Source organism: Halichoerus grypus, chromosome 14 (assembly GCF_964656455.1).
Source record: "Halichoerus grypus chromosome 14, mHalGry1.hap1.1, whole genome shotgun sequence".
NCBI classification, from domain to species: Eukaryota; Metazoa; Chordata; class Mammalia; order Carnivora; family Phocidae; genus Halichoerus; species Halichoerus grypus.
The window spans coordinates 56,598,807-56,611,109 of record NC_135725.1 but is presented as its reverse complement, the minus strand read 5'-3'; the positions used below and the strand labels follow the sequence as shown (position 1 = coordinate 56,611,109).

The following is a 12,303-nucleotide window of genomic DNA, read 5'->3' as shown; positions in this document are numbered from 1 at the left end:
AAATACCACTGTAAACAAGATGTGGAGAAAAATCTTGGAGATAATCAAATGCTTTTCTATTTTACTTTAATGTGTTTCTAAAAGATTAAAATTTATTTGGTAGTACTTTTATGGTATATTTTCACTCTCACCTTTTAAAAAAATTTTCTTTTCTAACATTGCTCTAGCTCAAATTTAGAAAAACAAATTGCAATCTAGATGTAGCTTTAATGGTTCTGTTGTCTCCATATAGTCACTGTCTTGAAAACTTTATGAGGCAATGTAGGATAAGGTTTACAGACATGGGCTCTGGAGTTAGGGAAAGGGAAGCCTGGGTTAAAGTCTGGCTCTGCTGTTTACTAGCTGTGTCACTCTGGGCAAATTAGTTAACCTTTTGTGCCTCAATTTCTTCATCTGTAACATAGGAATAAGAATAATATTGACCCCATGGGGTTACGAGTATTCAAGGACAGAACGCATGTAAAGTGTTTAACCTACCACCTTATAGATTGTAAACACTCTATTAATGCAAATTTATAATATTAATGACAACAATAATTATTATTATTGACCTAAAGAGGAGAGTTTTGAGAAGGAGGGAATAGTAAACAGTTAGGCACAAAGGACAAGTATGATAAGGACTCAACAGATTTAGCGATCATAGGTTGTTGCCGGTCATGGTGAGAGCTGTGCCAGTGGACGGGGGTGAGGCTGCGGCTGTAGGGCTGTGCAGGTGTGCAGGGACTGGGGAGTTAGGAGGAGAAGGCGAGAGGAAAGGGCAGTGGCTCCGGCAGAAGCTCGGAAGGTGGGACAAGTGGGCAATACGTACTCTGCTCTCTGTCTGTACATGCCATAGTTAACAAGGTGACGTCACCTTACAAAGACAGTATATCCAGCAACTTCTCGAACCTATGCTGGAAATTCAGCCTTTTCCCTCTTTGGGTTAGTGCATTTCTAACCCTTTTGTATAGGAAAATTTTTAAAAATCCAAACTTCCATTTCTGGCTTCTCTGTAGTTTGTTAAATTACAACTTTAAATATTTAAAGGTCTCTAGCATACATAGCAAGCTGATGCAATAAATAAAAAAAAGAAGAAGCTGATCTGTAAGAGGCAGGGGAGATTAGTAAAGAGTTACATATACCCAGCTGCCATAGAAATGAATGGCAGAGGGCGCCTGGGTGGCTCAGTCGGTTAAGCGTCCGCCTTCGGCTCAGGTCATGATCCCAGGGTCCTGGGATTGAGCCCCGCATGGGGCTCCCTGCTCAGCGGGGATCCTGCTTCTCCCTCTCCCTCTGCCTGCCGCTCCTCCTGCTTGTGCTCTCTCTCTCTCTGTCAAATAAATAAATAAAATCTTAAAAAAAAAAGAAAAGAAATGAACGGCAGAGCCTTTGAGCTGGGGGTGGGGGTGGGGAGGGGGATCAAATACAAGCCAAAGACGGTGGATTTGGAGGTTTTACTGTTGCATACTAAATCGCAAACTCACTTGGCACGTGACCAGCTATCAATATGGACAAAATGCAAAAGCTGATGTTTATGTTTTTCCTGAGCTAGTTGGAGGATTTATCTGTGCAGTAATAAGCTGTCCAAGCTGGAACAGTAGGGAAGATGCTTGAGTTTGTAATTTATTATTATTTCACTTACCATTGTCCTTCATGCCCACAGTCACACTTTACCCAAGATCTTTCTGAATAATTTCAGTTCATCAGCCAGAAGGAAGAATAATTCCTCAAGGTAAGGGCCATGAGCCCAGTGCTATGCCTTTACTTTAAATGGGCACTGGAAATAGCAATGATGCAGTGTCTGGTCATTTATAGAGCCAAGGAGATCCTTAGTTATTCCCCTGGAGGGTGCCAATGGAAACTTCAATACAGTGTTGCCATGAGGAAGTAGAAAGGGCCTGGACTGGAATCACAAAGTCCAATAATAAATCCTCATTCCATTACTTACTGTGTGAACTTAGGGCACTTCATGCCCTCTCTAAGCCCCATTTTCTCAGCTGTGAAATGGGGCAATTATGTCACTCCCATGGATTGTTGTACAAATGAGATGAGATGCTGGGTGTCTGCATTGTTGAAGGTTTAATAAATTTTTCCTGGATTTGGATTCCTAGGACATTTCAACTTTCTATTCGATGACTATTTTGAATTCTTCCTATGAATATGACCTGTATAATAACTTCTGAGTTCCAGTCCCAAAATGGGGAGTAGTGAGTTACTTGTTCACAGTAACTGCCATAGCTGTATGGCAGACTGTGAACGGGGGAGGGGAGTGTGGTGAAGTGACTTGGAAGTCAGGACCCGTAACTGTGCCTCAAACCCACTGAGTGACCTTGAAAATGATCTAGAGTCTCTGAGCCTGCTTCCTGATTTGTAAATTATGCCCGCGGGGCAGGTGGTGGTGTAGCATAAAACATCTAAGTTTTTTTCTGTCTTGAATATTCCTGATCTAGATCAGAAAGTTCTTTCCATACTGGGCTATTGAGTCATACTTTTACTCATGGTAATTCATTAAGAAGCATTATCATCAGTCATTATTATTACCAGGAACTCTAAATGATTCCCATGGAAGAATTTAGCAGATAATGAAATCATTTGCAATAAATAAGTTTGCTAACTAAAATGTGGTGCAGTCCTATGAAGAAGAGAATTTGTTTTATTATAATTAAAATTTATTAAAAGAAAGTCATTATCATTCAGGTCCTGAATTGTATGTGCATGAATATTTGTTGATGTAACAAATAAATACGTTCTTTCACTCTATACAAGCAATAGGGTCAAACATGAACAGGAACTGTTTGGACATTAGAGGAAACGCGGAAGAGGCTCTTTTCCGATCATTTGCCATTCTGTGATGCTGTTTGGTACTGCTGTCCTAAAATATACCTTTGCCTACAAGGATCCTGCAGGCTAATTTCAGCAGTGGGAACCTGCCCAGGCTGTCATTGGCTTTAAGGTACGCTGCCCCAGGCAGTCACCAGCAGGCATCTGTCTCCAAATCCAGGGGGAGCTTGCAGTGGCATGACCCCCGCCCCAGAAGGGAGCTTAATGGAAATTGGCAAGTCATAGTTACAGATCCAAATAGTTTTGTTAGCATAAACGTGGGGCTTGTTTAAAAGTTGTATATACACAGAAAAAAGTGACCTTGACCACACAGGGATCAGTGCTAATCTCATTCAGAACCAACGATTGATACAGATGAGCAGGCACATTACATGTAAGGGGTCCCTATGCTCTGAGGTGTTCAGGGCATCTGCCCTATCAAGGGATCCTCCTATATGGCCATTAACTTCATGGGCTTTGCAGTCAGCCAGACCCAGATTCAGTTTCTACCGCTACTTATTAGCTGTGTGACTTTGGCAGGTTTCTTTTCTGTAAAATGAAGATAAAAACAGTTTTTACTTCACTTATGGTGAAAGTGTGAGTTAAAGGAGATAAGGCATATTATATGCTTTGTAAAGTGCTTTTCATGTTGTAAGCCCTGAAATATTCTACCTAGTTATTATCATTTTGTTAAATTGAGGCTCAGAGAAGGTTGCTCCAGGTCAGACAACTAACAACTGGCAGGGTGGAGGTGAGCACCCAGGTCTATCAGCCCGTGGTTATAACCACACTGCCACAAAAGGGAAATAAGTAGGGTTACTCTAAAAGCAGCAAAGACAGAACTTGCTGGCGAATGCTGTGTGGACAGCCGATTCTGGGCAGGATCTTGTCACTCAGAAGAAAGTGGGAGTCAGTCAAAGCTACAACACTCATTCCACCTTTCTTCCCACAGGCTACGGAATGACCTAAGCCTGGGCCTCCAGGGCACTCCTGAAACCAGGCAAACCTAAGCTGACCTGCTTGTGAATTGGGGTTAAAATTTAACAAAATGAATACCAAGCAGAGCAACAAGTATAACTTCTTTTATATAATTCTCTTTTGTCTTCCTCTGTGCTGCTGTCATACTCCATGTGCACATGGTGTACTCTGCTTCCAAATCCCAAATTGGTTTTCCTTTTCCCAAACTTTCTACAGTTTTCTTTTGCATAGCCTTTTAAGGTACCACCCAGAAGCAAAGGTGCAAAGGGAAGCCAGGGCCCAAGCACCTGACCTCTTGCTATTCTTTTCTTCTTTTGGTAAAAATACTTTTTTTTTTCCTATTCCTGTCTTACAGGAGCTTTCCTTGGGTCACTTCTGAGTCCACTCTGCCCATGGCTTGGAGGAAAACTATTTTTAGACATGTAAGCATTGCTTCTTATATGTAAAAAAAGAATATTTTAGAATTTATAATTTTTTTTTCTCTCTCTCTGCAACATCTGGTTTTCAAGTCTGTCCTGATATGGAATTAAAAAAAAAAAAAAGACATTTTAAGATATACTACAAAGCTGTAGTCATCAAAACAGTATGATGCTAGTATAAAAATAGACATATAGATAAATGGAACAGAATAGAGAGCCCAGAAATAAACCCACACTTATATGGTCAATTAATCTATGACAAAGGAGGCAAGAATATACAATGGGAAAAAGACAGTCTCTTCAACAAATGGTGCTGGGAAATCTGGACAGCTACATGAAAAGAATAAAACTGGACCACCCTCTTATACCATCTTGGCCTCAAAATGTATTAAAGACTAAATATGAGACCTAAAACCATAAAACTCCTAGAAGAAAACATAGGCAGTAATTTCTTTGACATCAGCCATAGCAAAATTTTCTAGATATGTCTTCTCAGGCAAAGGAAACAAAACCAAAATTAACTATTAGGACTACACACACACAAAAAAGCTTTTGCACAGTGAAGGAAACCATCAACAAAACAAAAAGGCAACCTTTTCAATGGGAGAAGATATTTGGAAATGATATATCCTATAAAGAGTTAATATCCAAAATATATAAAGAACTTATCAAACTCAACACCAAACAAACAATCCAATTAAAAAAAGGACAGAGGACTCAAGCAGACATACAGATGGCCAACAAACACATGAGAAGATGCTCAACACCACTAATCATCAGGGAAATGCAAATTGAAACCACAGTGAGATATTACCTCACACCCGCAAAATGGCTAAAATAAAAAACACAAGAAATAACAAGTGTTGGCAAGGATGTGGAGAAAAAGGAACCCTCCTACACTATTGGTGGGAATGCAAATTGGTGCAGTAACTGTGGAAAACAGTATGGAGGGCCTCAAAAAATTAAAAATAGAATTACCATATGATCCAGCAATTCACTACTGGCTTTTAACCCAAAGAAAACAAAAACACTAATTCAAAAAGATTTATGTTTATTGCAGCATTATTTATAATAACCAAGATATGGAAACAACCCAAGTGTCCATTCACAGATGAATTGATATAGAAGATGTGGTATATATATACTATGAAATATTACTCAGTCATAAAAAGAATGAAATCTTGCCATTTGCAACAAAACGGATGGAACTAGAGGATATAACGCTTAGTGAAATAAGTCAGAGAAAGACAAATACCAGTCATTTCACTCATATGTGGAACTGAAGAAACAAAACAAATGAACAAAGTAAAAGGAGACAAACAAAAAACCAGACTCTTAAATGCAGAGAACATACTGGTGGTTGCCAGAGAGGAGGTGAGTGGGGGGATGGGTGAAGGAAATAAAGGGGGTTAAGAATACACTTATCTTGATAAGCAATGAGAAATGTATAGAATGTTTGAATCATTATATTGTACACCAGAAACTAATTTAACACTTCAATAAAATTATACTTCAATAAAAAATAAAATAAAATGTTACTTCATAAAATTTTTTTCTGATTTTCAAAAAAAACCCAAAACATTTGTTTGAGTTGGTGCTAACCTCCTCCTTCCCTAGGACAGCACTATTCTTGGCTTATCTTTAAGGCAGTTGGGATGCATGGGAAAGAAATAACCCCTGGATAGGGATGCCTGGGTGGCTCAGATGGTTAAGCCTCTGCCTTCGGCTCAGGTCATGATCCAGGGTCCTGGGATCGAGTCCTGTCTAGGGCTCCCTGCTCGGCAGGGAGCCTGCTTCTCCTTCTCCCTCTCCCTCTGCCTCTCTCTCTCTCTCTCTTTGTCTCTCATGAATAAATAAATAACATCTTTAAAAAAAAAAGAAATAACCCCTTGATTAATAAAAAATTACTAAGGAAATAATGGAAGATATTTTTTAAATATTATCTCCGTGATACTGGTGAAGATCCATACTTACGCCATTAGGATGATCTTTCATTCATTCATGATTATTTCTAGAAAGCCAACCTGGGCCAGGCACTGAGGATAGCAATAAACTAAATTTTCCCACTTTTCACAGCCCAGGCAATAGCACTGATATACACATATAATTATCTGATTTTCATAGAGCCTTGTAGAGGTCTCACAGAAAATGAGTTACTGTTTTTCTGGACTGTCTGTGATGAGAACAAAGATACTTGCTTTTTGTGCTCGCTTCAGCAGCACATACACTAAAATTGGAACGATAACATGGCCCCTGTGCAATGATGACATGCAAATTCATGAAGCGTTCCATATTTTTAGAGCCAAGATGTCCATCGACAGATGAATGAATAAAGAAGATGTGGTATATTGGGCGCCTGGGTGGCTCAGTGGTTAAGTGACTGCCTTCGGCTCAGGTCATGATCCTGGAGTCCTGGGATCGAGTCCCACATCAGGCTCCCTGCTCGGTGGGGAGTCTGCTTCTCCCTCTCCCCTCTCCCCTCTCATGCTCTCTCTCACTCTCTCTCTCTCTCAAATAAATAAATTAAATCTTAAAAAAAAAAAGATGTGGTATATATATATACAATAGAATATTACTCAGCCATTAGAAAAGATGAATACTTACAATTTACACAGACATGGATGGAACTGGAGGGTATTATGCTGAGCAAAATAAGTCAATCAGATAAAGACAATTATCATATGGTTTCACTCATATATGGCTTCACTCATATATAAGAAATAGTGCAGAAGATCATAGGGGAAGTGAGGGAAAACTGAATGGGAAGAAATCAAAGAGGGAGACAAACTGTGAGAGACTCTTGACCCTGGGAAATAAACTGAGGGTTGGGGAAGGGGAGGTGGGTGGGGAGATGGGGTAGCTGGGTGATGGGCATCAAGGAGGGCATGTGATGTGATAAGCACTGGTTGTTATACACAACTGATGAATTATTGAACACTGCATCTGAAACTAATGATGTACTATATGTTGGCTAAATGAATTTTTAAAAAAAGGGTATTTGCTCTTTGAGGGACAATTGCATCAAGCCTTCTCTTCAGGGGTGCTTTATCCCAAACATGTCTGCATTTTGTATTCATTATTTATTGTTGTTTAACAAATTACCACAAAATTTTAGCAGATTAAAACAGTAAGCATTTATTATTTCACAATTTCTGTGGGTCAGGAATTTGGGAGAAGCTTCGCTGGTGCATTAGCCCAAAATTTCTCATAAAGTGCAGTCAAGCTGTTAGCTGGGGCTGCAGTCATCTCAAGACTTAACTGGGGCTGAAAAATTGCTTACAAATTCACTAACATGATTATTATCAGGCCTCAGAATATCTGCTTCCAAGCTTATTCATGTGGCCCTCTCCAACATGGCAGTTGGCTCCTCCAGGGAGAGAGTGGCCAAGATGGAAGCCGCAATCTTTTTATAGCCTTGTGTCAGGATTGACATCCTATCACTTCTGCCATAGTCTGTTTGTTAGAAGCAAGTCAATAAATTCAGTCCACGCTCTAAGGCATGAGATTACCACAGGGTGGGAATACCAGGAAGTGGGGATTATTGGGTATCATTGTAGAGACTCTCTGGCACAACCTTCTTCACCTGCCATAAATACCTCTTGGGTTACAGGTGAGAGGATAGAATTCTATGATTTCTCCCAGTTCTTTGGCATGAATGGTCATGGGCATTTGATGAAGTGTTTCACACGTTGTACCTTATTCTCAAATGAGTTTAGGCAAATCTGCCCTGATGGTGGTGATGGCTCTCAGGGCTGCAGCTTCATGTAGTCATTTGCTCTCTGTTTGCTGTTGAGAGAGCATCTTAGAATACAATCATGGAGTCTCAAATGAGTGGCTAATGGGATGAATGAGAAATACAGGAGATTTTCCCTATGATCAGTCATGTCTTGCCATTTCAAGAGTTGTTTTAACCACAAAAGCATTTGAACGCATCGGATCATAGACTTAAGTGTCAAGAAATCTGGATTTGAACTTGGGCCCTGCCTCTAACTAGCTCTTCACGTGGGACAAGTTACTTTACCCCTCAGAGGTTTCGTTTATTTGGAAAAGAAAAGAAAAGTGGTCTCGAAGGGCTCTTCTAGCTCTAACAGGCTGTTCTTTAGTCAGAGGTGTTTTTCTTCTTGAGGAGCTTTGTGTGGAGCCAGGTAAATGGTCTTGCTGCAATCCTACTCTGTTGTATAAATTGTTGGGATGGCATAGATTGCTATCATTTGGCAATTTTCTAGTTTCAGTTTTTGGAAATTGTGAAGACACATTCTCACCAGTCTTGTGTAGGAAAACGGCCAACATTTATTGAAATATTACCACATGCCAGGCACTATGCTAAGCACTTTATAGACTTTCTATTTGATCCTAATAACAATCCTAATGAAGTAGATATCTTTTTATTCATAGTTTATAGAAGAAGAAACTGAGGCTTAGAGACTAAAGTAATTCGTCAAGATCACAAACTAGTAATGAGTAGGTCCAAAGTTCTAACGGTCAGTCTGTCTGGCTCAAAACCAGGCTCTCGACCTTGAAGTTGTCTATTTTATGCACCAGTTCCTTGGGTGGGGCCTATCAGTCAAGGATCCAAGACCCTGAACAATGGAGCTTATTAAAGTACTCTAGTCAGTGTGATATTTTAGAAATGCTAAGCAAATCCTTGGGAATGAGCAATATTGTCTGCAGAATAAGCCAATGATGTAAAGCTGTGACTTAAAAGAAAGTGAGTCCTGTGAGCAGGTACCATTCTCTGACAAGACTTCTAAATGTGTGCTATCAAACAGAGATGGCTAATAAATTTTGTGCTGCTTCCCATCCACACACCCTGCTGTGATTTGTTTATTCTTAATGAATGTACATTTATTTGGAAACCTCTTCTGTGTTTTTGCTTGGTAGGAGAGCTACAAATTGGAAATGCCTCTCTTGGCCCTTTGGCCCTAGTAGAGGGATAGCCACAAGTTTCTTGTTGCCAGAGGACTTTGAGGCTGTTTGGGGGTTTTGTTTTGTTTGTTTTTCTCCTTTAGGCTTTTAGTCACACAACTAGAGCTTAGAATTGAATTTGAGCCACAGTACACCAGGATAATCTGCAAGAACTCCGCTGGGAGCCCCCTGGCAAAGGATGTATCTGGTCCCTGGTTCTTCTCAGTTCAGTCTGATGCTGCTACACAAACCAGTTCCTGCCATGGGAACTGAGAGGACATCACTCACTTTTCAGTGGCTCTTGTTCCTAAGTGGCTGTTTTGGAAGGGAGCCCTTTGGAGTTAGAAGAAGTATTATTTTATAAAGCCACTTATTTGGCTGTTGCTATAAGGAAAATTTCCACCAACATGAAGAAACCATTCCGAAGATTTTACTAGATGGGAATGGCTATACTTGAATAATCAAAACTGTAAAGTAGCAAGGCATAATCACTACCATTTATGGAGAATTTTGTGGGAGCTTTGCATATTATCTAAGTAAATTCTTTCACCAAGCTTGGATGATAGATATTATTATTTCCATCATGTAGATGATATGTAGAGGGTTTACGAGACTCGTCCAAAGTTGCCATTCCTGTAAACTAGGAGAGCTGAACTAGAACCTGGGTGTCTCAGATTCCAAAGTCAGTGTTTTAGGCAACTATGCAAAGTACCTACAAATAAGTTAGAACCTTCTTTTATGTGAACCCCAGAAACTTGGAACCATGTTCCTCTGTTTAGGGTGGGATTGGCACTTAAAATTTTCGTTCCCTGAATTTGTAGCATAGACAACATTTTAGATTGAATAGTTAAATTATTTAAAAAGAATAAACATTTGTAAAACACTTCAAAAGTATTCATTTACAAAGTTGATAGAAAATATGGAATCATAAAACCTCCAGTTAGAAAGGATCTCAGAAGTAATAGATCCTTCTTTCCCCTATCCTCACATCTCTCATCATTCTCACGGGCTTATTTAAACAGTCTTTTTCTTGGCCGAAAACTCTTAGCTTATAAAGCTCTGTGCCTTTAAGACATTTTACAACTTGGACATCTTCTTCATTCAGCTTCTACTTCCTTCAAAATTAGACCAAATGGTGTGGGTTAATTCCTATTGAGTCTCAACACACCCTCCTGGGGAGCAAAGTTTATACAACAAGAATGCCTTAAATCCTTCTGTGTTTCCTTTCCTCTGGAGAACTTGTACTACTTCCTTATTTGTTTATTCTTCCAACTTCTTTGACTGGAGCTGTACTGTCCAGTGAGGTCACCATTAGCTACGTCAGGCTAATGAACACTTGAAATGTGGCTAGTCAGAATTGAAAGGAGCTGTATGTGTAAAATATATACTAGATTCCAGGGGTGCCTGGGTGGTGCAGTCGGTTAAGCCCCCAACTCTTGGTTTCGGCTCAGGTCCTGATCTCAGAGTCTTGATATCAAGCCCTGCATCAGCCTTTGCATTTGGTGCAGAGTCTGTTTGAGAGTCTCTCTTCCTCTCCCTTTGACCCTCCCGCTCATGCTCTCTCTCCAGCTCATGCTCTTAAATAACTCTTTAAACAAAATACACTAGATTCTGAAGCCTTGGTACCCCCCAAAAAAGAATGTTGTATGTCATTAATAAATTTTTGTATTGATTACATGTTAAAATAATATTTTAGATACATTGGGTTAAAATATATTATTAATATTAATTTCATCTTCTTTTAATTTTTTAAAGATGGCTGCTAGAAACTAAAATGACATAAGTCACTCACATTTTGTTTGTATTGGACAGTGCTAGATAAGAGCATAGATTAAATAGCAAAGGAAGGGCACCTGGGTGGCTCAGTTGTTGAGCGTCTGCCTTCGGCTCAGGTCGTGGTCCCAGGGTCCTGGGATTGAGTCCCACATCGGGCTCCCTGCTTGGTGGGGAACCTACTTCTCCCTCTCCCACGCTCCCTGCTTGTGTTCCTGCTCTCGCTATCTCTCTCTCTGTCAAATAAATAAATAAAATCTTTAAAAAAATAAATAAATTTAAAAAAATAAATAAATAGCAAAGGAAGTGTAACTAGAGGTATTAATTGGGTCCTGAGCTTGGAAGGCCTTTAAAGAACATTTATGAATCACTCTGAGTGTGCCAAGTATTGTCCACAGCTTACACAAATACACAGTGTCTTCACTCAAGATTCAGTGACTTCTATATTGTATGGTAAATATAACAACATGTCAATATCCACAATTGTTTGAGCCTGTCACCTTTTCTAGTTCTTTGCTTGTTGTGTTCTATGAAGTAGTTAATCAGTTAGGAAAAGCTAGCAAGAATGGAGGTGAAGAAGGAAGAGGGCACAGTTCTGCAAGGGAATTAGGAGACAATTGTAATTTCCATCTAAAAGTGATGAAAGCGAAGGCACCAAGCCATTAACCCAGGGTGTGCTCTCTGGCAGGCCTTTGGCAAGCAGCATAACACCTACTTAAGTGGGTCACAGCCTGATTGTTAATTTCCATTCATGGGGTTTGTTTCATCTTCTGGTGTCTCAGTTAGCTCCGAGGTGATGCTTTAAATAGTTGTGAAGGCATCTGTAGAGGTAGTCAAAGTTTCCAAAGGGGTTATCATTAACTTCCTTTGTCAGTATTTCTCCACTTTCTGATGAGTCTTCCGCAGAATCTGAGCTATTCTCCTGGAATCCAACCAGCAAGCTGTTATCAGAATTCTCCAGCCTCTCCTGGATACCACTGCCAACGAACTGGAGAGAATTGTGTAGGAGGAAATGCCAGCCTTGCTGAGTCAGGCAACTTCTTCACCCCAAAGTTGACTGGTAATTATCATAGCTGCATTCCTAGGACCACAGGAGGTATAGTCAATCCTGTTCCGGCTCCACCGGCTTCACTCAGTACGGGGAAGGGCACTATCCAGGGTAGTGAAATACTCCAACTCCATGCAGAGAAGAGTTGGCAGATTCGAGCCAGCAGAGTTAGGCTATATGCAGGCAGCAGGTGTTGTTACTAACTCTCTTAATTCTGGGGTTTTGGTGTGATTAGATTATGGATAAGAAAGAGAGAGAATAAAAGTTGAGGGTTGGTAAGGCCTGTGCTACCCCCAAGCTCATGTTTTCAATTTAGATCTAGTCTGGATGAGGGTGAGTGGTCCAGTTGAAATCGTCCCTAAAGTGACTCTACTTTGGAAG

At 40.1% G+C, this 12,303-nt stretch overlaps 1 long non-coding RNA gene and 1 pseudogene across 1 annotated transcript in view; both read left to right on the top strand.

Annotated features, from left to right (window-relative positions):
* Positions 1-12,303, top strand: part of LOC118518301 (uncharacterized) — a 193,112-nt gene that overhangs the window by 143,565 nt on the left and 37,244 nt on the right. The window lies entirely within an intron of this gene.
* LOC118518348 (U6 spliceosomal RNA) lies at positions 6,400-6,494 on the top strand (annotated as a pseudogene).